General features: G+C 38.1%; 1 pseudogene; it reads left to right on the top strand.

Moving 5' to 3' along the window:
* The window catches only part of LOC147459333 (fructose-bisphosphate aldolase, cytoplasmic isozyme pseudogene), a 28,922-nt pseudogene extending 9,984 nt beyond the window's left edge, over positions 1–18,938 (top strand).
* Positions 18,939–24,773: the final 5,835 nt, after the last annotated feature.

Raw genomic sequence — 24,773 nt, 5'->3', positions numbered from 1 at the left:
TAAATTTTTGGAAGTGCATACCTACATGGTGTAGCTTGGAGGCTTCTGTGAAGCCCTCATCTTCAAAGGCTACATCAAATTGTTGGATGAAGGCCAATCCTTTGTCTGTGGCACCAAAGGTGCCATCATAGGTGAGAAAAGAGATACTCTTTACTCCCTCTTTGAATTTCTTGACAATGTGATGGGAATGGCCTATGAAGTTTGAGAATAGTGGAATTAAGAGAATTAAGGTCAGTATTTTTGTGAGATCACTTTGAGAACATAGAGGGTGAACTTAATTGATGGTAGCAACATAAACATAGTACTTAATTAACTTGACATGAACAATACTTTTTCAAGAGAGAGAGAGAGAGAGTATTAGAGAACATGCCAATAGTTGAGGACCGGATTTACTTGGAGCCGGTCCCCCCTCCAAAAGGCGTTTGTATTATAGATTCTCCCTTCAAGAGAGAATTTGTTACAATACAATCTTTGTGTTCCTTGTGACCTTGGTGATGCTATAAAGATGGAAAGCTTCATGCATCATGAGCTTAACATAAACTTTGAAAAAATCATTAATTATCCCAAGCCTCAGTCCCAAGGCCTCAAACACCTTCGAAGGTGGAGAGAGCTAGTAGGGAATGAGAGTAGGGAAGAGGAAGAAGAAACATTCCATAGGAGAAAGAAATAGTTCCTCACTTATCATCACTCTTCTTGCTTAGCATAGCATAATAGCATAGTAATGAAGAATACAACAAGCTTAAGCATTGAAGCATGGCTCTTGGTTGGATTTGCATTCCATAGCCAAGATTGTTGGTGTAGGCTCTCCAATTCTCCACCAACTTGGAGAAGGAGATGGAGCTCTTGCATTTTGCACTCCACACAATGAGAGAATGTGTGTGTGTGGGAGAGTATACCCCCCCTCTCATGCTTGGTCCACCTCTCTCTCTCTCTCTCGTATTATTTTATTATTTCATTTGGACATTTGTCCCCTTTTTCCTCTTTGAGAGAAAGAACTTAATTAATTTTTTTTATGTATCTAGATTCTCATAGGATCCCTTTAAAACCTAACCACCAATAGCATTCAAGCACATCATGAGGGCCACATGTGGAGGATCCTTTGAACATGTTTCTTTTCATGCTTATTAAGTCATCTGGTTGAATTAAATACTTCAAGGACTTAGTCAATCAAGCAAGCATGTGTCTTTTATGCTTCTTAAGTCATTTCTTTTGAATTGAATACTTCAAGCCTGAATCAATCAATCATGGACGTTCATGCCTTTTGAGAATTTATCTTTGAGTTTAACATTTCAAAAACCTTAGTCATTTAAGCATAAAAATCACCTTAAGCTTTGGGCAAGGTTCCTACAACCACTTCAAGCGTCTTAGCACCTCATGCTTCGGTACGATTCCCACCTCGAGGTTAGCCCTAAGGTCAAAGAACTTTTTAAGACTAATTTTTGGACGTATTTAATGAAGCTAACCCTAAGTCTTTTAAGCTCCAGTAGATGCATGTTGCTCTTTGATAGACTACCTCCTTTTGGACCCCTTTTTAGATGTAACCATCTCTCCTCTTGGTCCCTTGTTGAGGTAAGTCTAGAAGCACTTATTGCACATTACTCTTTGGTAGACCGTCTCCTTTTGGACCCCTATCGAGATGCAACCATTTTTCCTTTTGATCCCCTATCGAGATAGGTCTAGAAGAACATATATATATATACATTAACTCTTGCTCCCCTTTTATCTTCCCATATTAAGTGATCAGTTTAATATGAGAAAATCATTTGGTAAAGTTAGACATTATAATTTATGACAGAAGCCCATCTTCAAGTGAATAGTCCTTGATTATGTGCTTATCTTTCTCCTTTAGGTCCTTTTGATTGATAACCTTTAGGAATTATAAATAAACCTCATCTTCCAGGGAGGATTCCTTAACCTTGTCTAAAATTGCGTTATTGACTGTAGAAATGGCCCCAAGGAAAACCTTGTGGCTAAGGGCATGAACAACCACATTCTCCTTACTTGGTTTATACTTTATCTCAAAATCATACTCTTGAACAAGTTCTATACATCTTCATTGCTTCATGTTGAGTGTTCCTTTTTGAGAGAAAATCCACTTCAAACTTTTATGATCTATGATTAACTCAAACTTACCCCCTAGAAGATAATGCCTTTGGAGCTTGAGAGCATGGATAATGGCTAGGAGTTCCAGATCATGAGTTGGATAATTTAGTTCATGGATTTTGAATTTTCAAGAGGTGAAGTCGACTAGTCGGCCTTCTTGGTTTAAGACTCCTCCTATGGCAAGGCTGCTTGCATTAAATACTACTTCAAACTCTTGAGTGAAATTAGGGAGTTTGAGTACAAGGTCTCGGATGTGAGATATTGTCTTCTGCTCTTTTTTCCATGTAAGTTTGGTTGTCTTCTTAAGTAGCTGAGTCAAAGGTGTAGGGACGACTGCGTAATCTTTGACAAAGATTCTATACCATCCCTGTAATGCCCAGGAATCCTCAAATCTCACTGACAGACTTGGGTTGTGGCTAATCTATTATGTCCTTCATCTTTGTGGGGTCTACAAAGATTCCTTCTGGGTTTATGATAAGTTCGAGGTACCTAACTTCACGAGTAAAGAACACACATTTGCTCATCTTAGCATACAATTGATGCTGGCGTAGAAGATGAATTACTTTACATACATGGCCTTCATGCTCTTTTTAATCTCTGGAGTATACCAATATATAATCATCCTGATATTCTCGGAATATATCTTGCATGAGTTGATTAAAAGTAGCCGGAGCATTTGTAAGACCAAAAGGCATCACTATGAACTCATAATGCCCATATTGGGTGTTGAATGGAGTCTTATGAATATTTGGTTCTTTAATCGGATTTGATGGTGGTAGCCTCTGACCAGAGATCAATTTTTGTGATTAACTTGGCCCCATGTAGTCTATCAAGTAATTATTCCATGCAAGAAATAGGGTAATTATTCTTTAGAGATAGCTGGTTAAGTCTCCTATAATCGATGCAAAGACGTAGAGATCCATCCTTCTTCTTTTGGAATAAAATGACCCTCTCTAGGGTGAAATGCTTGGTCATATGAATCCTTGTTCAATAAGTTGACGAAGCTGTCCTTATAATTCAATAGCTTCAGGGACTGACATTTTGTAGGGTCTCTTTGAAACTACTTCACTACCTGGGAAGATTTCTATTTCATGATCTATGTCCCTTGGGGGAGGTAAATTTGTGAGATCTTTCGGAAATATATCCGAAAATTCCCTAAGCCATTCTAGAGTTGGGTTTTCCTTTGAATCATCCGCCTTGTTGAGTTTTACTACAAAGATCTGTTGCCCGTTTCGTAACCCTTTTAGAAGTCGACTAACCTTAACTAAACGAGCCTTAGGCTTCCCATTGGATCCTTGTACAATGTTTCTTCACCTAGGTGATTTTTGAAGGATAGGTTCCCTTGAGCACAATGAATGTGGGCTTGATTTCTGATTAACCAATCCATTCCTAGAATACCGTCGTAGATTCCTACTAGAAGGGTCCGAAAGTAAGATGAAGTAAGGGTTCCTCCTAGTTCAAATTCTACTTCCGCACGAGGTTCCTTAAGCATTCAGGGGAGAGAAAAGAGTGTGTACTACCACAATCTATAAGTAGTTCAAATTGTTGACCTTGTTTATTTGTAGTAGTCTGGATGATCGCATACTGTTACCGAGCTCCAAGGTTACCAATGGCGGCAAAAAGAGTAGCTCTTTCATCTTCTTTATTCATCAAGGTTGGTTCTCCCATTACAACATAGGCTCTAGCTCCTCTACCTCTTCCTCTGCCTTGTCCTCTATTTCTTCCTCCTCTTTGATTATTTCCTTGGTTTTTCTGAGACTGAGGAATGGTCCTAGCAACCACTCTGGGGTTTTGTTCATCAAGATATCTACTCCTGTAGTGCCCCATTCAATTGCATCCGTAACATCTAACATCTGGAAAAGTCTGCTCTATATTTGTTGCAGTTCTAACTACCCTCCGTTGATTTCCTTGGTTGACATTCCCCCTTGCCCTTCCTCTGAAGTTGTTGTAGTTATGATAGTTCCTTGCAGGGGGGTTTCCTTCAGCCTCAAGAGGTTTAGCTCTGAGAAGGGAATCTTTAATTGATGTGGGCCTCATAACTTCTAAGCATGTACTTAAAGGTTTGTTAAGGCCCTCACAAAAGCGAGCAATATATTGTTTTGTTGTCATCTGTGGTGCATAGCACCATAAGGACACATACTTGGTGTAGTATTCCTCTAAAGTAACCCCTAACTGTCAAAGGACAAAAAAATCATTCATTTTTATAGCTTGATGTGCAGGAGGAAGATATCTCTCTTTCACTGCCTGTTTCATTTTCTCCCAGGATGGACTAATGGAAGGATTATCCCTACAATGTTGTTTCCACCAAAGTTCAACATCTCCAATGAATCAAAACATTCCCAACATTACTTGATTTTTTGAAGCAGTTCCTACCGTGGAGAAATAGTCATCCATGGCGTCCATCCAAGCTTCGGAATCATGTTCTAATTTAGGTCCCTCTCCCTTGAAGGTTGGGAGTTGGACCTGTTTTAATAATAGTTTCTTCTCTTGGGTGGGAGTGTAAAGGATTTTTGCATTTCCCTGAAATTCTAATAAATGAAATTCTTTTAGTGCTAAGGAATATTTTGTTTTGTCATGAAATTTTTTTAATCTATATCTATACTTTCAAGTTTAAATGAAAACCAAAAACCAACAATCACCATAATCATTCCATTGAATTACACAAAATATGAAATTTTCATAAAACCCATGGTATATACAAGAGTTAATAGAATCACTGATTCATACTATGTACAGGATGGTAGAACTCCTATACAAAAATCTTCTGGCATTTCTATGTAACATTTTTCCCAGCACCAATGCAACGAACTACTGGTGGGTCAGACAAGGGAAATAAAAAATATAACATCTTTTGGCCCACTAAAATTAGGGCCTACCCTCATGGGTCTGGTTCTACCTGGGTATATAACTCTAGCTATCTGATCAAATACCCACTGGTTCTGAGACACCTCTATCCCATCTATAGTAATGGTTTGATCCTGATCTTCATTCTCGCTGAAAGAGTATTCTTCAATGGTTTGAAGTGTATTGACCCATTTGAGTCTCTTCACGTTTAGTGACAGGCCCTCTATCTGTCCCGCATCAATAAGGAAAATCCCACCAGACCTTGACCAGGATATTCCCCACATAGGAGGAGGAGAAAAAAACTTGTCTAGCAAATGCATGATGCTCTTGAAAAATGGAAATTTTTTGGATTTTCAAGTAGCTTTAAACATGAAATTGAAGATCATAAACTTCTGGTAATCCTGGTGGACATCTTCGTGTATTGATAGGGAAATTCTCATTTCCTCACTTTCTAAATATACTACAATTATAATTGCAAAATTACTTATTAAACCCTCATATTGTTAACCTTTCCCCCTAGGTTCAAGACCTTACTAACTCATGCTCTGATACCAAGTGAGAGGTCCCCAACCCACAAACTCTACAAGTTGTGATGGGGTCCTTGACAAGTCTCTAGGCCCGCTGAAAAACAAGTCTCTAAATAAGAAAAGTCCGAGGAACGGACCCTTACCACTAACACTGGTTTGATACCATGACCCTAGAAAAAGACCTCGTCCTATATTGTAAGAGCGAAACCTTGACAATAATCCTAAAAGATTAAAAACTTTTTCGACCCTATAAATTCCGCATAGGGCTAAGGAATCTTTTTCCAATGCTTTTTTCCCTCTACAAGTGTGAGAGCACAGCCGTTGGTAGATTCCCCTTCCAATGGAGAAGTTTTTCTAAACGCTAGTGCGGTGGGAATGGATAGTCCATGATTGACAACCCGTCCATGATTGAAAACCCGAGTCGATCATCCACCCGTCCATGATAATCCACCCATCCATGATTGACAACCCGAGTCGATCCCCATTTACCACCCCCGCCCTCACACATGATACTTTGTTATTTGATTACTACCACGTTCTTATCACAATTGAAATAATGATTCCTTTTATCTCTCGTAATAGTAATTCATTAAAACAACCCTTGAAAGCAGTATTGAAAACATTCGTTTACAAACAAACATCTTCATACTTAAGACAAGATATCCTCAATCTAAAGTATCTGTGACCACTATTGGCTTGTCTCAAGAACACCTATACAAGGGTGAAAAAAAACGGCACCCATTTTTGATTCATATAAACCGGAGTCGAAAAAGAAATCACCCAAAGTCGGGACGCCCATATACCAAACCAGTTGCCCATACAACCGGGTGGCTCTCCTAGGATAAAAACGATGTCTTAAGTAGTATCTAGAAACATACACATGTATGGGGTAAAGATTCCACGTACACGGAGGTAACCGACTCATCCATGGATGACTCACCATCATTACTCATCACATGGAATAAAAATATTCCAAAGAATCAGAGGTATCTTGAGACAAGCTGTCTTAAGGATGATCAATCATTCTTTCCTAGGTCAACCAATCTTGGCCCACAGTTCTTTCCTGATTACAAACAATGCACGCTAGTTTCTTGGAAGTTGCCTTCCATTTTCGGCCAATTATTCCTTTTTTTATTCTTACTCACTCCTTATGTATGCAATGTTAACTTTTAAAAGAACTTAAACTATTTAAATACTTAATTGAATAATGAGAAAACCACCTGAGACTGATCCACCATCTGTTGTTGCACTAGTGCCTAAAGACACTCCTCCGTAGGCCTACTACTAGGCCCAGCCTCATGGTCATGGGACACCCTAGCCCTCTTGTGAGTTGCATCGTCCTCATCAGACTGAGGATTTCCTCGAGTCCTCTTTGGAGCCATAATGATAGCCTTATAAAAGGATACTTACTCAATTAGAAAATTAATTGATAATCTCTCTTATTTTGTATCCAAAAATAGGGTTTTTTGGACTTAGTATATATCTTTGATAAATATTTGGATGAGATATTTTTATCTTTACTTCTTGGGAGTATTATTGTGCTTCCATAATAATCCCATACCTATCAAAGCTATTTTACTAATTTCCTTATCTAATTTCTCTTTGAAAATATCCTACTTTAGCTTTAATAATTTATGAATTACTTATCTGCTCATGGGATATTTATCTTGGGTAGATTTTGATGTAGTATAACCTTGGTAATTATCTTGCTAACTTCTAGATTGATTTATTAAATTTTCCAATTAGCTTTTCGTCAGAATTAGAGAATATTAGCTTAAGTAATTAGGTTATCTAATTATTTGTACTTAAGATAAATGTTTTTACTTACTAATGTTGTTTCCATCTCTGGTAACCACTATGTAATTATCTAAACTAATAAGCAAATTTTCCTTCTTAATTAATAGTCAAAATCATACAATATTAGCTAAGGTAATTAGCTAAACTAATTATCTATATGTAAGATAATTATATTGACTTTCTAGTGCTATTTTCTATCTCTCCTTATTACTATGTAATTATATAAATTAACTAGCTAAATTTCCTTCTCAATTTATAATCAAAATCAGATAATATTAGCTAAACTAATTATTTGTACTTAAGATAATTTTCACAACTTCCTAATGCTGTTTTTCATCTTTGGTGATTACTATGTAGTTATATAAACTAATTTCTTAATTTTCTCTATCAGCTTAACTAATTTTCTTAAAACAGACTATTTTAGCTTAACTAATTTACTAAACTAGTTTTTTGTTCATGGCTTGATTATCTTGGCTTCCTAATAGTAATTTATAGCTATGATAAGTAATGTACAATTATCTAAGTGATCTAGATAATTTCCTCCTTTAATTTATGCTTAAAAATAGACAATTTTAGCCTAATTAATTAGCTAAACTAATTTTTTGTTCATGAAATAAGTATCTCGGCTTTTTAACAATGATTTCTAGCTATGATATTTAGTATATAATATCTAAATGATTTAGCTAATTTCCTTCTTCAATTCATGCTTAAAAAAAGATAATTTTAGCTAAATTAATTTTCTATTCATGGACTAATTATGTCGGCTTTCTAACAATGACTTTTAGCTATGATAATTACTATATAATTATCTAAGTGATTTGACTAATTTTCCTCTTCAATTTATGTCTAAAAATGGATATTTGTTTAGTTAGCTATATATGTTTTTTATTCACGACCTAATTATCTTGTTTTCCTAATAGTGATTTCTATCTATGATAATTATTGTATAGATTTTTAAGTGATTTAGCTGATTTTCCCCTTCAATTTATGCTTAAAAACATACAATTTTAGCCTAACTAATTAGCTAAACTAATTTTATGTTCATGACCTAATTATCACGGTTTCTTAACAATGATATCTAGCTATGAAAATTAATGTATAATTATCTAAGTGATTTAGCTAATTTTCCCTTTTAATTTATGCTTAAGAACAGATAATTGTAGCCTAACTAATTTTCTATTTATGAACTAATTACCTTGGATTTCTAACAAGGTTTCCTAGCTCTCATAATTATTGTGTAATTATCTAAGTGTCTTTGCTAATTTTTCCTTTATTTTATGTTTAAAAACAATTATTTTCTACCTAATTAGTTAGGTAGATTACTAAAAAAATTAAGATCTAATTTGCCTGGCTTCTCAATAGCATAACCAAGCTCAAAAAACTATACTATAATTAGTTAGGCTTAGAAACTATTTTTCTTCATAAATCAACCTAAAAATAATCATTTTCAGCTTAATATGCAGTAATTAATTAATTTGATTACTAATCAAGCGCAAGAAATTAGTGATCAATAGCCTAATGATAATTTAGAGAGTAGTTAATAATAGGCAATGCTTAATCTCTTAATTAATAGTTTAATTAGGAAAATTAGTCAAAACTTAAGCTTTTTTCTTTAATTAACTAAAATTAAACTAATTACCTCGATTAATTACAAAGAGTTTTTGCTCTTGAAGTAATTTTTGTGAGGTATTCTCTTATTCGCAAGAGAAATTTGCTAGGACTCCAAGTCTGAGTTCTATGGTGGAGAGGGGGGGGGGGGGGTATTTATAGAGTTTTAAGGGTCATAGGCTATGTTGGCAGTTTCCTGCACTACAAGGCAACCCCCAACCTCTTCCTAGCGCCCCTTACTACTTAACTTGGCCTGGGCAGGCCCATCACTACTCCACACATCCTCTAGATGCTCCAAATCAATACTGCTATTTTTCTGACCTGTTACATGTTTAATTCTTAAAATATTTATAAATATCTAAAATATCTAGAGGGTTTTATGATAAAAGTATTCTACAACAATGATTATCAAGACCTTACAATTTATTTAGTTAATTTAATCAATAATTGAAACTTTCACTGGCCATAAATGTGTTATTTTTTGTCGGAATTCAATTCTAAAATTTTCTAACCATAGTAAAGTCATGATTACAATTTAAAAAATACCAATATTTGCTAAGATTGGACAATTATACATTGATTTTTCAATAATCATATCACTTTGATTAAGCTTTATACAATCTTTAAGGTTTTAAAAATTGGAAACCTTACAAAACTCCAGGAAAGAAAAACGCCAAACGATACAAACTCAAGAGACAAAAACTATGAAAGGAGATAGAAGGGAAGATACAAAAGAAGATAGAGAAAAAAATGCAGACTCTTTCAACGGATTTTAAGGAACATGAACCAAAATCAGCTGGATTGGTATTGGTCGATAAAATTTACGAACCAATCAATACGGCCTTGGAAGCTTTCCAAGTTGGATTGAAAGCCGGTCAAACATTGGAAAACAAATGGAAAAACTATCCAACACCTGATATGGAAGCAACAAAATTAGAATCTTATAAAAACCTGGCACAAATTACGCAAACCATGCTGAAAAATAGAACCTTCAGTTATAAATCATAGGAAAAGCAACAGAACCTAAGACCAAAACCATCAGATAAAAAGCTCAAAAAAGGGTGAGTTGGAAACCTTGGAGAATGATGACACACAATCATAGTTCTTGATACTAAAGAAGGATGGGATGGAGTGCCTATAATCAAAGAAGATTGGCTAAACTACCTGTTGGAACAAGTTAGAGAAGAAAAAGATGGGAGTTTGATATTAAAATCATCTCCCATTGAAGAATTCCGGTTAGATGGACCACCCATGGAACTAGATGAATGATCCCTGTATAGAGATTGGGGATCAGAGCAGTCGAGCTCTACAAAAGTTGGAATGATGCAGACACTGCCTTATTCCCTAGGTGAGAATGAGGAGAAATCGATGGTGTGCAAAAGAACGAAGCTGAGTAGGCCAAAACAAACCTTGGATGTAGCTAGTTTGAAATCCATTATGCCAACATCAATTCAATGCACAATCACGTTGGGTGAGCTATTGAAGTTACGACCACATTTATGGGGAGATTTCCAAACCACCATGGAAAACATGGCATTAAAGGGAGCATCTCATATGAACCTGAAAAATTTGCAAAAGAAAGAGACACAGACTAAACTTGTCAATTTGGTAACCATGAACAAGGTAGGGGACGACTGTGAAGGGAACAAGGAAAACACTACCCTTCTGGTACAATTCTATTTTAAACAGTGGAGCATGCATTACTATAGCAACCAAAGCTGTCTGGGAAGCCTGGGGAAAGCCAACAATTCAGGCAAACAAGAATGAAACTGCAGTTGGCAAATTGACACATAGAGAAACAAATGGAATTATTAGAGAGTGTTATAGTCAACTCCTATGGGATTGACTACCAACAAACTTTTTCCATTGTAGACTTTGGAAGGAAACTCAACTATGAAATCATCTTGGGAAGACCATTCATGAGATAGATACAATTAATCCAAGATGGGGGCAATGATTATATCTACCTGAAACAAGTAGGGGTGATTACTCAAGTGAACTTGAAAGGCTATTCTTACAAGGATGTCTTGAGGACACCTCTACAAGAATTGGACTCAAAAACCTCAGCAGAGACTAAGCTGCCATCATGGATGCACCAAGACACTCCAATTTGGAGTAATTTTAAAAGAGAGGACTACGTTTTAGAAAGAGAAGTGAATGATGCAGATTACATACCTAAACCATTCTTTGAACATTTTCTCAAACCTTTTTAGTGGACCCAGATTGTGTCCACAATGGATGTGTACATTAATGAATCTACACCATTGCATTTTTGTGATGAAGAGATCTATGATATAGTCCTACTCCATATGATATTTATCAAAATGATTGAGGAGCAACAGGTCTTCTATGATCACTAATATGATGCCACAAATGAGTTGGAAGAAGAAACGATTATAACGGAGGAATCAAACTTGTAAAAAGAGCACGTAAGAGCCAAAATTCTACTCAAGGGAGGAGAAGAAAAAAATTTGAGAAAAACTTAAGAAAGAAAACCTCAAAGCCTGCACTAGATAGCAAAACTCAATTCTTGATGAAGGTAGATGCAGCGGACTGAACTAGAAGATATTAGGACGTGAAGCATTCAAAGCAACAAAACAAAATGAAACCAAAGTCATGCAAGCCTGATAAGACCAAAGGAAAAGAACCTCTGATGACAAAACGGAACATAAAGCAAAATATAAAGAGTTGAAATGGACTTTGAAAGAAGTGTGGACCATGGACATGAAATTGGATTGTGACAAACCGGGAGAAATTAATGCTACGTTCCATATAAAAAATAAACTTTGCAAGATTGCAGGGTCATTGTAGAGCATCCCATGTGACAATAAAAAGAACTGAGGATATCCTATGAGGATCTTGAGAACGCCAAGAGAATTGACCCTGCAGAGTTGGGAGAAGAGTCAAACCCGCATACATAGCCACATATTTTTTGCAAGAGGAAGAAGATATTCTCATTATAACATTAAAGGAATATAGGGATGTCTTTGTATGGTCTTACAAAGATCTCAAGGTTGTGGATCTTGCCATTTGCTAACACACTATCCCTATGAGAGATGATGCTAAGCCAAGAAAACAAAGACCATACACCTGTAATGATACATTAACCAAAAAGATCAAGGAAGAGAATCAGAAACTCAAAGAGGCCAAGTTCATCAATGCCACAGTAGAGCCTCGTGCGTCATCAGTGGTAGGGCAATCATCTCATGCTCGAGGTTCTTCACCACTTCATTAGGAGTGATCATGAGAAGGGCAACTGACTCTAACACTTTGAGCTCATATTGCAGATACTCCTTGTGTGAAGGGTCTTTGACTTCTGAGATCCACCACTAAATTTCTTCTTTTTCCGTATCCGAGATGGATGTCATGGCTAGATCTTTATATTCCCGTGTCTCTTTTCTTGTGCTTGTACCTAGCATATCCATTTGGTGAGCTTCAAAGGTGAAATGCTCTAGTCCTCCTGTTTGCTCAAATTCCATGGGGACTTTTTGTTTTGGGTTTGCTTGTGTTGCCCTTAGAGCATCCAAATCCGCCTTTGCGTCTGCCAGTTGCTTCCTCAGATTTTCTTTGTCTTTAGCTTTCTGCAATGCTCTATGCCCTACTGTCATATTTTGTCTGTCATATTTCTCTTGAGCAAGGGCCTCCTTTAGATCCTGGACCTCTTTGTTCAGTGAGGTAGATCTAGCTGTCATGCCTGAGGATCTGGGCATCTCCTGCAATGCTAGAAGTTGTGGCAGAGTCTTACTAACCACAACAAAAGACTCTTGCAGCTTCTCACTATGTTCTCTTTCCCTAATTAACTCCTCCTCTAGTCGTTTTTGCTCAATGTGCAGAGTAGTGTTGGCGTCATTAAACAGTTGGACTTACTTGTAGTAACAAGCAGCATTTTCTTGTTCTTTTTGTAATTCAGATTGGCATTATAGCTGGACGGTTTGCAACTCCTCAATTGTTTTTTGCAACTGTTTTGTGATTTTGGCTACTTTTGTTGCCTCTTTCTTTGTGTCCTCCAGCTCTAGTTTGTGCAAGTTGTAGAGAGCTCTTTGGCAGTGGATTGAAGCTTGATCTGGTCTAAATGTGCATCAATGTCAAACGACCTAATCATTTTTGCTCCCTCCTCTACCACAATTGTGAACGAGGTGACTTGGTTTTTTCTGACTTATTTGTCCCTGATTCGAGGTGCCAGTATCATTTATTGTTCTTTCTTTTGTTTTCAGTACTTCAAGAGCAGCCGAAGCTGTAGTGGTTTCTGGTGATGTGGTCTCTTTTTCTTGATCTACCTTCTTTTGTGACAACACTTTATCTGCCATTTGTTCTGGAAGATCTACGGCTTCTTGTCTTCTTTCTGTTGCAGTCTCTCAAGGTAGTCCTTTTGTTGATTCAAAATTATATTCTTGCTGGTCAAGGATGTCCGGATCACCTTTCTCTTCTTCGTTATTAGCTTTTTCCCTTGCCTTGGTAGATTCATCGGATGATTCGAGATCATAGACGCATGGCTATTTTGCATCCTCTCTTTCTCTTTGTTCCATTTTTTGCTTGAGCTTATTCTAAATCCATTGCCACATTTCACTAGCAATGTTCAAATTATCCTTCGCTTCCTTTCTTTTGTGTTGTTTGATTTGTTGTAGAGCTATGGATTTTCAGTGCTATAGAGGCACACCTTCTTCTTCTTCTTCTTCTTCTTCTTCTTCTTCTTCTTCTTTGTCATCATCAACTTCCATTCCCTTACTTCTTTTTTCCTCGTGTTTCTGCTGGCATATTCTTTCTCGTTGCACCTGCGCTTCTTACATTGTTCTTTGGGCTTGGGTGATTGGAATGGCCTCTGTCACTCGAGTTGTTCTCTTCTTCAGTCTTCTGTGTCTAAATGAAAACTCACTTCCATGTTCCTCATCTGAAGATTGATATTCAAAAGGAGTATATCAATCATTCATAATGCTTGATAGGCGATTCGAGTCAGCCATGGTCCAACATTCATGTAAGTCTTGCATCTTTGGCTACCCTTGATATTGGCTTCCACTATGTTTTGAAGTAGGTAATTGCCACAATCACAGCTTACTGTTCTTCTTTTTGCTAACCCAACTGTCATCACCACTGCCACATGCAAAAGTGGTTTAGTGTATGTCGATGGCTTTTGTACCTTGAAATGTTGCAATATGAGGCACAACAGAAATTTTTTCTTTGAGTAGATCAAATCTTGATAGGTCAGTTTGTGTCCTCTTTGCTTCAAAAACGCTTTGTCATTATCTATTGCTTTGGTGTTTTGGAATAGATTATGTGCTCCCTGCTACAGATGGAGAGCTTCATTGATTATCTCTGCAGTGATTTTAACTTTGATAGTAGTTCCATCTTTGTCCGTAAAGGTGGGTTCTCCATTGTACTCAATAGAGCTCATGAGTTCATGTGCTCTTCTAAAATTTGTTCCCCATGGTGGTAGTCGTAGAAAACTAGCTAATTGTAGACACCTTGCCCCTGCTTGGACTTCAGAGTTCTGATGTAATGCCCACAATTCTCTTGGAAAAATGGTGGTCTTCATTATCTCCCCGTTTGCTGCTTGAAACTTTCCGATGAATATATTGGCTAGTATTGTTTCTAGCACTTGTTTTATGATATGAGCTTTCTCATTTGAAGATATATTTGTGATCTTGTATGGAGCTGCTTCCCACTCCCTTTGTTATTTCATTCGAGGCATCCTGAGGCAGTTTAGATTAAGAATAAGGTTTAGAAAATGATCAAAAACTATCGAAAAGTTGAAGAAAACGCAAACTTTGACCATAAAATAAAAAATGAGCATAGCTTTGTCAAAACTACCCAAAATTTGACCAAATTTCACAAGTGCATCTAGGATTACTATAGTAGCAAGTTCATGAGGTCATAGATGAAATCTGGCTCTGTGGTACATGGATTGCGATCCATGTTGGAACACCTTTTGAAGATTTGGGGATACGGTAGGGCACATTAAGGTGGTGCCTTGGTCCAGAATTTTTGGGATTTGGATCATTGGTTTGGTACTTAGGTCAATCCTTGGTAATTATCCTCAAACTTGGAGAAATTGGCATCCAAGGGTTCAAATACCTTGCCCACCAAGATAGATCCTCTTGACGGTATTCTTGATGGGTTTTTTACATCGCCCTTTTTCTTAAGGTCTCTTTCCGCAATGGCAACTATTTCTCTGTTTGTAGTAATTTGGTATCCAGAGCCATTTTCTCGTTCTCTTGTTTGGCTTTTATCTTGTCTTGTTTTTCCTTCCAAGATTTCCTAGGGGTTCTAACAAAAAAAAAATATATCTTGGTTTGGTTGATTGGGGCGTTCCTTGCAGCCTCATGTGCTTGGGCTCTCGTTATCGCGTTTATCAAAATGGTTGGTTCTCTTTCTAATCCACTGGAGCTTGTTTATCAGGGTTTTTTGGACAATGTTGAATGAGATGGTCATTTGTATACCCCATACAGAACCAAAGAGGTGGATACGCTCTCCTTTGTGTGGAAAACATCTTACCCAATGATCACCACCGCTTTCATAGCATGGTCCTACTGGTGGTGGAGAAGCTTGTGGAACCCCCACCACCTGTTCTGTTCTAGGAGGATATCCCCTAGATTTAGAGTTCAGTTGTTTAATTAACATTGCACACGTTTAGCTAGGAAAGAACATATCCCCAAACATGTTGGAGAAATCCGACGAAAATCTCGGCATTTGAATTCATTGTACATTTAAGTCTAAAGTAGGAAAGAAATGATTGATGGATATACTATTTACAATAGAAAAGAATGTCTACTGGGAAAATTTAGCTCGACATGTTCATTCTATTTCCAATGTTGAATTAGTCCTCATCCCCCTAATGATCACAAGGGGCAGAGTTCCTAGTTAAGAGCTCTTGAATCCACAACTTGCTTTCAATGTGGTGGATACCCACGAATTTCTTTCTATGCGGTGGGAATGTCCATGTCGTGCTTTCTATGTGGTGGGAATGTCCATGTCGTGCTTTCTATGCAGTGGACATACCTAGTTGTATGGGCAGCTAGGCGACAATGGGAGGAGTAAATTCTCGCTCGAGGGGGGATGTTGTACCTCAAGAACATTGGAATTTTAATGAATAAGTTTGAGTAGAATTTTTACTAGAATACTGTCTTGGTGCCGCTTTGCAATAGTGATTGAAGGGCTGTCTAAATGAACATTGTGATTTGGAATTTAATCAAGGAATGTTTATGTTGAACAATCATTGTGGTAGTAATTAGGACACACAAGGAAGTGTGAGTGTGGAGATGGAAAGTGGGGGCTTGGCTCAGGTTGCCAAAGCCTATGAGAAGGGTGGTCCCGATTGGTCGGGAACTCTCTGTCCCCATAGTGTTTAAATCGATACTAGTAATACTCATTGCCCCTAGAGCGGTGAAGTCTCAAGTGTACGTGCCTCTGAAACATGGGGAAAAAGGCACTCGAGGTTTCTCTCCTCTTGGAAGGCGGGTCTTAGGATCTCTAGATAGGTTAAGTACGCTTCCCCTTTGAGGTGGAGCTAGATCTCATTGCTAGTAGGACTCACTTTGTGATGAGAGATCGTCCGCTAGTTGAACCCTAAACCACTTTGTTTGCTTCCGCTATAGATCTAGTGGCCACCAGGTTCACCACCATCAGATCCTCCGTTTGATACGGTGGGGGCGGACCTCACAGCAAGGTATAAGTCGAGCATGGTTCACCTCCCATGGGTATCAAAGGGGTGGAGTGATCCCTTCGAGCTCTCTTGTGGTGAGCATGGTGATGGCGGCCCTTGATGGTGCTATTCCGGTGGCCTGTTAAGCGGCACGCAGCACCTGTGGGTGGAGCCCATGGTGTTTTTGGATGACGGTCCGGAGAAAAGAAGGCGATGACTTGGCATGTCCCGAAGGCACGTTCACATGGGGGTAGAAGACCCTCCTCCTCAAAACTCTATTGAAGGAAAAGTTCTCAAAGGGAGCAACAACGGTGATGTTGTTGCCCCCCCTTGAGTAAAGTGAACTTAATGTGTATTAGAGAGAGAGGGAGACAATGTTTTCAAAAAAATCCAAATATGGGTGCCCATTAAAGAGGACCAATCAAGTGAAAACTTTCAAGATGTGAAGGGGACACTCTATAAGAGTCGTAAAAAAAACGTTTTTGGGGCTTTTTTGGAGAAATCTTTTGGAGTTCTATGTAGGAGGACAAGCAAATCCAAGGGTTTGTTCTTTGGAAATTGAAAGCTCAATGGAGCAATGGGAGGAGAGAAATAGCCACTAGCTCGACTTTATGCGCCTTTGTTAGCAGGAAGCATTTGTTGGGTATGAGCACAAAAAATAATTATGTGAAACAAGGCTTCAATTTTAGTCATCTTGTGTTGAGGCTTCAAAGAAGGGAGACTTTGCAACGGGCCTGAGTGAGACTGTCAATACGACATAAGCCGAGATGGCATACATGATACATACGGTAGCTCTCACTTTATCCGCATACATGGCTGTGACATTAGGAAGAGAATGGGGTCTAGGAGGGCCTCTTTATTTGGCAGTTTAAGAAAGTCAAACCTGTAGTATTAAGAAAGTAATCAAAGGATAGCTCTTGAATTCAAACAATCAAAACGGCTAGTTTATTTGAATTCAAAGTTTCCCCCCAAAATGGAATATAAAATCTGGCTTGTAAAGCCATATCATGTAGCATATCTATGTAAAGAGCTCAACATGTAGATTGCAGATCTATGATCTCTGCTCAAATTGGAGATCATATTTAAAAGTTATGGAAGGCCAAAAATTATAAAATTATCCACCTCCTTTTTGAAGGGGAAACTACATCCTTACACATCTCTTACACACCCACCATTCTTGCACACATGGCGTACACCTATTCGTCAAAATGTTAATCACCTCATAAGCTCATGGAAAATAAAGAGGCCCTCCTACACCCCATCCTCTTTCCTTCTGAAGCAAGGTTCAAGCGAGCTTTTTACTTTTAATTACTAGACAATTGACCACAACTGGGAGACAAGGTTACAACTTTCAAGCGAACTTTTTACTTTTGAATTACTAGACAATTGGCCACAAGTGGCAGACAAGGTTACAACTTTCTTGTTCTTTTTTTTTGTTGTATTTTAACCTTTATTTTGCAAAATACTTCTTATTGTGCAAAGAAAAGTTCTTTGATAGAGTTCACAAGAAGCAAGGCTTCTAGCCCATGCCCATGTATTGTCCATTGATTTGAGATCAAGGGAATTGGCACACAGGTCTAGTATTTTGGCAATGTAGGGATATAAGCTCACATTTTACATATACCAACGTTGAATTGTGATGTATCTAGGCCAGTATATATTGTGAAAGACACTTTGACTATTAGATTGAACTTTTGAGACTGTCATTGTAGCCAAGGGCTTGCACCTTTGCATGCATGGCATGCCAGCCAAGTAGACGATACTTCACCTCAATCATTGTTTACGCTTCTGCTATAGCACCAGCTACTCTATCAACCATGTGGAGGTACTTAAAGAGGGTGGAGTAGTCCCCGACATCAAGGTAGATAAGGTAGATAAGGGCACTTTCAACCTTGCAAGCACTGACGGTGAGACAACCACTCACGGATTGGACGCCCTTGCCCAACTCTGCTGACAGTATTATAATGATGGAGCTGGATTTGCCAAGTGGAGAGCTGTGCTCAAGATTGGTCCAACTGAGCTGTCTCCTCTTGCAATACTTGAGAATGCAAATGGGTTGGCTTTCTATTCCATCAATATATGTCAAGAGAATGGTCTAGTCCCCATTGTTGAGCCTGAGATTCTTGTGGATGGGCCCCATGATATTAAGAAATGTGATGCTATGATGGAGAATGGCTTGCTTCTGTCTACAAGGCTTTGATGATCATCATGTACTCTTGGAGGGCACATTGTTGAAGCCAAACATGGTTACTCCTAGATCTAAAGCGCCAAAGCAGACCCCTCAGGAGATAGCCAAATACACAATACAAGCACTTCAAAGGAGGGTTCCTCCTGCTATTCCTAGTATCATGTTCTTGTCGGGTAGTCAAAGTGAGGAAGAAGCAACTTTGAATTTGAGTACCATGAATTATCTCTCTTCCTAATCTCAAAGAGGGCGAGCTCTAACAGTCAGATTCCTGCCCAGTTAATGCATAATTAATACCACAATGATGAAGCCCACTGATAAAAACAACAGAGATGCCATCATTTGCATTTATGACATTGTTATACAGTAGAAGCTCCTCATGATTGCTGTCTACTCGCATAATTGCATTGTCCAAATTCCTCCTATTAATATGACCATGCAAGCCACTGGAGCACTCGATTGCCTTTTTCTTCTCCATGCTACTGTGCCCCATGAGCTCTTAGTTTGTTTTCAACCTGCAGATTCCTCTTCCTTCTCCTTATACATTTAAGAACATCAAGCACAATGGCAACATTTATCTCGATTATGTGATCAAGATTGGCCATGTTATGCGTCCCCGTTTTGATGGCAAAGGAGCTTGCTTGCACAGTAAAGGAAATTCTTGGTACTGCATTTCTGTGGGTTTCTCTCTTGATGGCAAGGATCCCAAGGATTTGGAAATAGAGATTGATGATGGGGATGTTGAGATTCCAGAAAATTGGCTTAATTAATCGTACGTAGTGCCTCTCTGGAATGTAGTGTTGCTAAAGTAAGTTTTACTTTGTGGTACAGCTGCTGCTGCTGGGTTTTTTCCACAAATCATTTTTGGACAAATGTCAGCTTGTTATACTTCTAATGAGTGTATGCTCAGCATGTGAGAGAGAGAGAGGAAATTTCTCAAAATAACGGCATTTTTTACAATTAAACTCTATTTTCTTGAATTTTCGAATCGGATTTTATCCTTCTTTCCCTTCCTTCAATTGGTTGTTTTGAGTTTTCAATCGGCTCTTTGCACTATATTTTAGCGGACTTGAAATCTAAAAGTTCAAAGAGACACATAATTTTTCAAAGAGTTTTGTGTGTGTGTGTGTGTGTGTGTGTGTGTGTGTGTGAGAGAGAGAGAGAGAGAGAGAGAGAGAGAGAGAGAGAGAGAGAGAAGATCCGAGAAGGTAGTTTGGTTGTGCTCACATGTTGGCTTGGTTTTCATGAGGACTAAAACTTAAGTGGGAGAATGCGAAAGGTGAAGTGAAAGAGAAGAAAGATAAGTCAAAGATCGAAGTATATCTAGTCATCTTTGGCCCCTGAAAGTGAAAAGACTTTTTCTTGAAGATTCTCCAACCTCAACATTTTGTTGTAAAGATGTTTTGTATATGATGAAAATATTCGTTGATAGTGATATTGTTTCTTTTTTTTTTTTTACAGTGAGTGAGTGAGACAGAGAGAGAGATCTAAGCACATATTTTATCACTTATTAGCGCTCTTCCTAGTGGACATACATGGTAGCTCTTGGTTTGGCAAAACTCTATCATCTGCAAAAAATGTGATGTCAATACGATGCAACCCTTTCCCTCATCCAACTAGCAAGATTTCCTTACCACCTTGTCTTGAGCAGACACAAGCTCAACAGAGATTGAAATTTGCCGCAAACAAATTATGGCCTTCTAGACATCTGCTAGATTTTGCCAAAAAATAATCTAAAATGAAAAGGATCGCATCTTCCATCTTTTTGAACTAAGCTGTTCAATTGATCTATATTTAAGTTTCCAAAAAAACACATTTTTGCTAGCAATGGTGAGTGATGTATAAGAATGACTAAATTTGTATAATCATAATTGGGGAGCAATGGTGCTGACATTTATTGTTTGGGTTTAGAGAAAGCTCTCTCTCTCTCTCTCTCTCTCTCTATCTATCTATCTATCTATCTCTCTCATATCTCTTTTTAGAAAAGAAGTATATATATACGTGAGAAACTCACTTGATAGCTTTTCTCGGATTTGAGCTTGCTCGGATAAGTTCGTTTGATATTTGGTAGAACTCTGCCAATCCCAAGTTTCCTGCAATTAATGCGAGAAAAGGAGCATTGTGAAATGACATTCTCATTCTTTCATGTTGGCCCATTTTCCCTATTGACTACCATAGTAAATGCAGCATGCATGTACAACAATGGTTGGCATTCCCCACATCCCACAACCACAAAGACCACTCTAGCTAGACCGCATGGGCCTCTTTTATGGTTGAGGTCGAAGCCTTGGATAGCCCTAGGTATTTCACCTTTCCTTGCTCCACAAGCTTTTTCATTTTCTATACGCGTAGAGCAGAGCACATAAAAGCTCAATACGAGGAGACTCTGTATAAACTCATGCAAAAAAACTTGTGATTGAATGCATTTTGCATATGCTGGCATGATCTAAATGTTTTGATTATTTTGAAGTTATATGCTCAATGCTTGCATCTCATTTAAACCTTGGTAGTTTATCAAATAACATCTAGGTACTGATTTGAGGAAAGCTACACTGAAGCTCCATGAAAGCCTTCAGGTAATGTGAAAAGTGTAGTAACAGAGACCTGTTTTGGGCTTGCTGGACCTTTAAATAATAGCTTTCCTCTATCCACTTCACCAATTTCCTCTTAGGACTGATACTTTTCATGTCCTTAGGAGTAGCAATATATCCATGGACCGTCGAGTTGTGATCTCTTTGCTTGTTGAGCTCAAAAAACAATTTTTACACTCCCTTAGCCTCTAGGTAGCCCATTGTCTCACCTCTGAATATCAACAGGCCTTTAGATCTCCAACCGTGCATGAGCTGTGTCATAGAGATGTAAGCACATCAAAAATTGTTCATGCAAGTCCATTATCCTATCCACGGCCTCAACAAGGATGATTAGAGGCCACACAATAGCCCCAAGGATAAAAGATGAAGTGTGTGTATGTACAGGAGCAATGTTGTTGGGAGAGGTCGATGTGCCATGAACTCGTAGGACTTCTTTGATAGCCTCAAAAAGACCCTATTTATATCATCTTCAGCTTCTTCAAGCTCTTTTCATAGCCAAGAAATGCTTTCTATCCTTTGAGACACTATAGTGCTGGGCAGAAAACACAACACTTCTCTCAGTCCTCTCTGTGACCAAGTTGGGCTTTGCCTCTCCAAAGGTTTCCATTAGGAAGAGGATGGGGTATAGGAGGGCCTCTTTATTTTCCACAATCTTATGGAGGTGAACAATTTGGCGAATAGGTGTATGCCATGTGTGCAAGAATGGTGGGTGTGCAAGAGTGGTCAACTTAGGATGCACTTTCCCCCCAAAAAAGACGGTGGAAAAATTATGATTTTTGGCCTTCCATAACTCCCACATATGATATTTGATTGGAGTGGAGATCATAGATCTACAATCTGTTCACCAAGCTCTTTCCGTAGATATGCTACATGATATGGTTCTGCCCACTAGATTTTAAATTCTATTTTGGGGGGAAATTTTGAATTCAAATAAACTACTCGTTTTGCATGTTTCAATTCAAAAGCTATCCTTTGATTAATTTCTTAATACTAAAGGTTTGGCTTCCTTTAATTGCCAAATAAAGAGTCCCTCCTAGACCCCTTTCTCTTCCTAATGCCTTCAAAGGTTTCCTTCAGTAGAGTCTTCAATTTAGGAAAATGTTTTTTGTAGGATGTTAGTAGCAAGCCAACCCATGTAACATTTTTCAAGAGCTTTTATTGTAAAAAAACTTATTCTTTTGAGAAATCGAGAATATTATAACTCCTATTTTCCAAGTGCATATTGTAATCGATGAGTTGGAGCTATAAGCTTTCAGATTATATTAATTTATCCTTAATTAGAGCTCCCAGATGATTAGGTTTTTCAGATTATATTAATTTATCCTTAGTTAGAGCTCCCAGATGATTAGGTTTTGACCAAAGAAACCTTGGATAAGATATAAAAGCCAAATTTTGTAAGCTATTGTTAAGTTTTGGATAAGTAATACACAGCGTGAGCTAACGACACTCACTTCTCTCCTTCTCATGCTTCCTACTCCCTTGTCGGTTGTCACATTGTAGTGACGTGTGTTGCATTGCAACCGCAGGTAAGACCCCTTTAGCTCTTTGCAAGGGTAGAATCTGAAAGTTTCATTTGCTAAATCACTTAGCTCAGATTGAAGTGACATACACAAACCAATCACAATAGTTATCAAAAAAATGTACAGTCTTTGTGAGAAAATAGCTAACTTGGTTAAAACTTACACAAGGACCAGGTTGTAGGCAAAGATTTGAGAGTTTGATAGGAGTTGAATTCAAGTCAAGTGGAAAAATGGATAATAATTCAATCCGACGGTAAGCACTCTAACCAGGGCTTAACAAGTCTATATGAACCTTACATCTGGTCGTATACTAGAAAATCAAGGCATATTTGGAGAGACCGCTAGTAGAGTATCCACCAAGAGAGTGTGAATCAAGGTGATTACTTGGGAGCTACATTAGAAGAAGTCTCAGACACTTATTCAGACTCAACATCTAAAATGTCTTCCTATTCAACTCAGTCAAGAACCGGAACGACAATGCGATATAAGCACATACTCACCCTTTATAAGACTAATTTCCATGGAGCTCAGACCTACCTGGATCTTAATGAAGAGTATGCCATTCGCATTGATAACCATGACATAGAGTTTGCAGAGGAAATAAGGGCAAACAAACAAGGAAAAATGCATATGGATAAAAACAAGAATGTAAAGGTTGAAAATCTTGATGTGATAGACAGATGGGGATTAGAAGTGAATACAATGATTATGGATGTGTCAGCAAAACAAGGTCCACCAACTTTAGAATTTGAGGGATACGATCAAGTTGATATGATACCCTTGAAATGGCATAGGACTAATAGTCCTAGGATTGGAGTATATTGTGGGAGGATAGGAACGTTAAGAATCTTCTATGGACCTCTCATGCCAAACTAGGTCAATTAACACCCATGAAGATCATCTATATCTTTAAGATCAAAGACAAGGGTTCAACAGATCTATCAGCTTACCTATTTAGGGATTGTCATAAAAATAACTCTGTCATGATGAGTCCTGAGGAGGTAGAACAGACCAGATAGAAAGGGTACTCCATAAGAGATTGGATATTGGGCCAAGGACCAGAAACTACTCCAAGAGAGAAACTCCGCAAGAGATCTTTTGGGAGCAATGATAAAAACCCCAAATCTATCTCATTACAAAGAAAATCAAGTGACATTAAAGCTAGTCTAGGGCTACGTGAGTCACTATTTCCAACAGATTGGTTTGAAGGACTCGAGACAAGACCAACTGCCAAAAGAGTTGGAGCTAAGCCAAACAAACGTGTCAGAACAGCTAATTTTCAAGAATGGGTCAGGAAATACAGTGATTTTGGGGATCGATATGACCACTTAGCTAGCTTCAAGCAAGTGCTAAGAGCATAATGCATATTTGATTTCCACACTCAATTTGAGGGATTTGGAATGACATTGGAAGGAAAAGATTTGACATGGTTCCAAAACATTCCACCAAGGTCAATCATGGATTTTAATACATCAGGTCAGGGATTTGTAGCTGCATGTTCCAAAACTGGGATCAAACATAATATGGTAGCTCAAATCTATAGCTTGAAACAGAAACAAGGTGAGTCTGTTAGGGATTGTGCAACTAGGATGAAGCAATACATTGCAAGATGCTAAGAATTAAAAATACCAACAGAAGAAAAATTAGTGTCACTGTTTCTAGAAGGATTTCTCAACAAAGAACTTCATGCTTACTGTATAGCAAGAAGTATATGACCCTAGACGAGTGTGTATCAGATGCTATTGACTTGGGAGACAATTGTGAGATTTTCAATGAAGAAGATGTCCCTAAGGATACTCACAGTGAGAAAAGAGCATCAACAAAACCAACACAAGTGGGAACGACTGCTCCAACACCACTTACAACCATAGAAGACATGCTCAAAAGGATGAAAAAAATGAGGAATAACATGCAAAAAGCACCTACGAGAAGACCATGGCAAGGGATACCTCAATAGGGGCA

Source organism: Adiantum capillus-veneris, chromosome 4 (genome assembly GCF_014529385.1).
Source record: "Adiantum capillus-veneris isolate H3 chromosome 4, ASM1452938v2, whole genome shotgun sequence".
Lineage (NCBI taxonomy): Eukaryota > Viridiplantae > Streptophyta > Polypodiopsida > Polypodiales > Pteridaceae > Adiantum > Adiantum capillus-veneris.
Note: the sequence above shows the minus strand (reverse complement) of the source record. Positions and strands in the feature narration are given on the sequence as shown.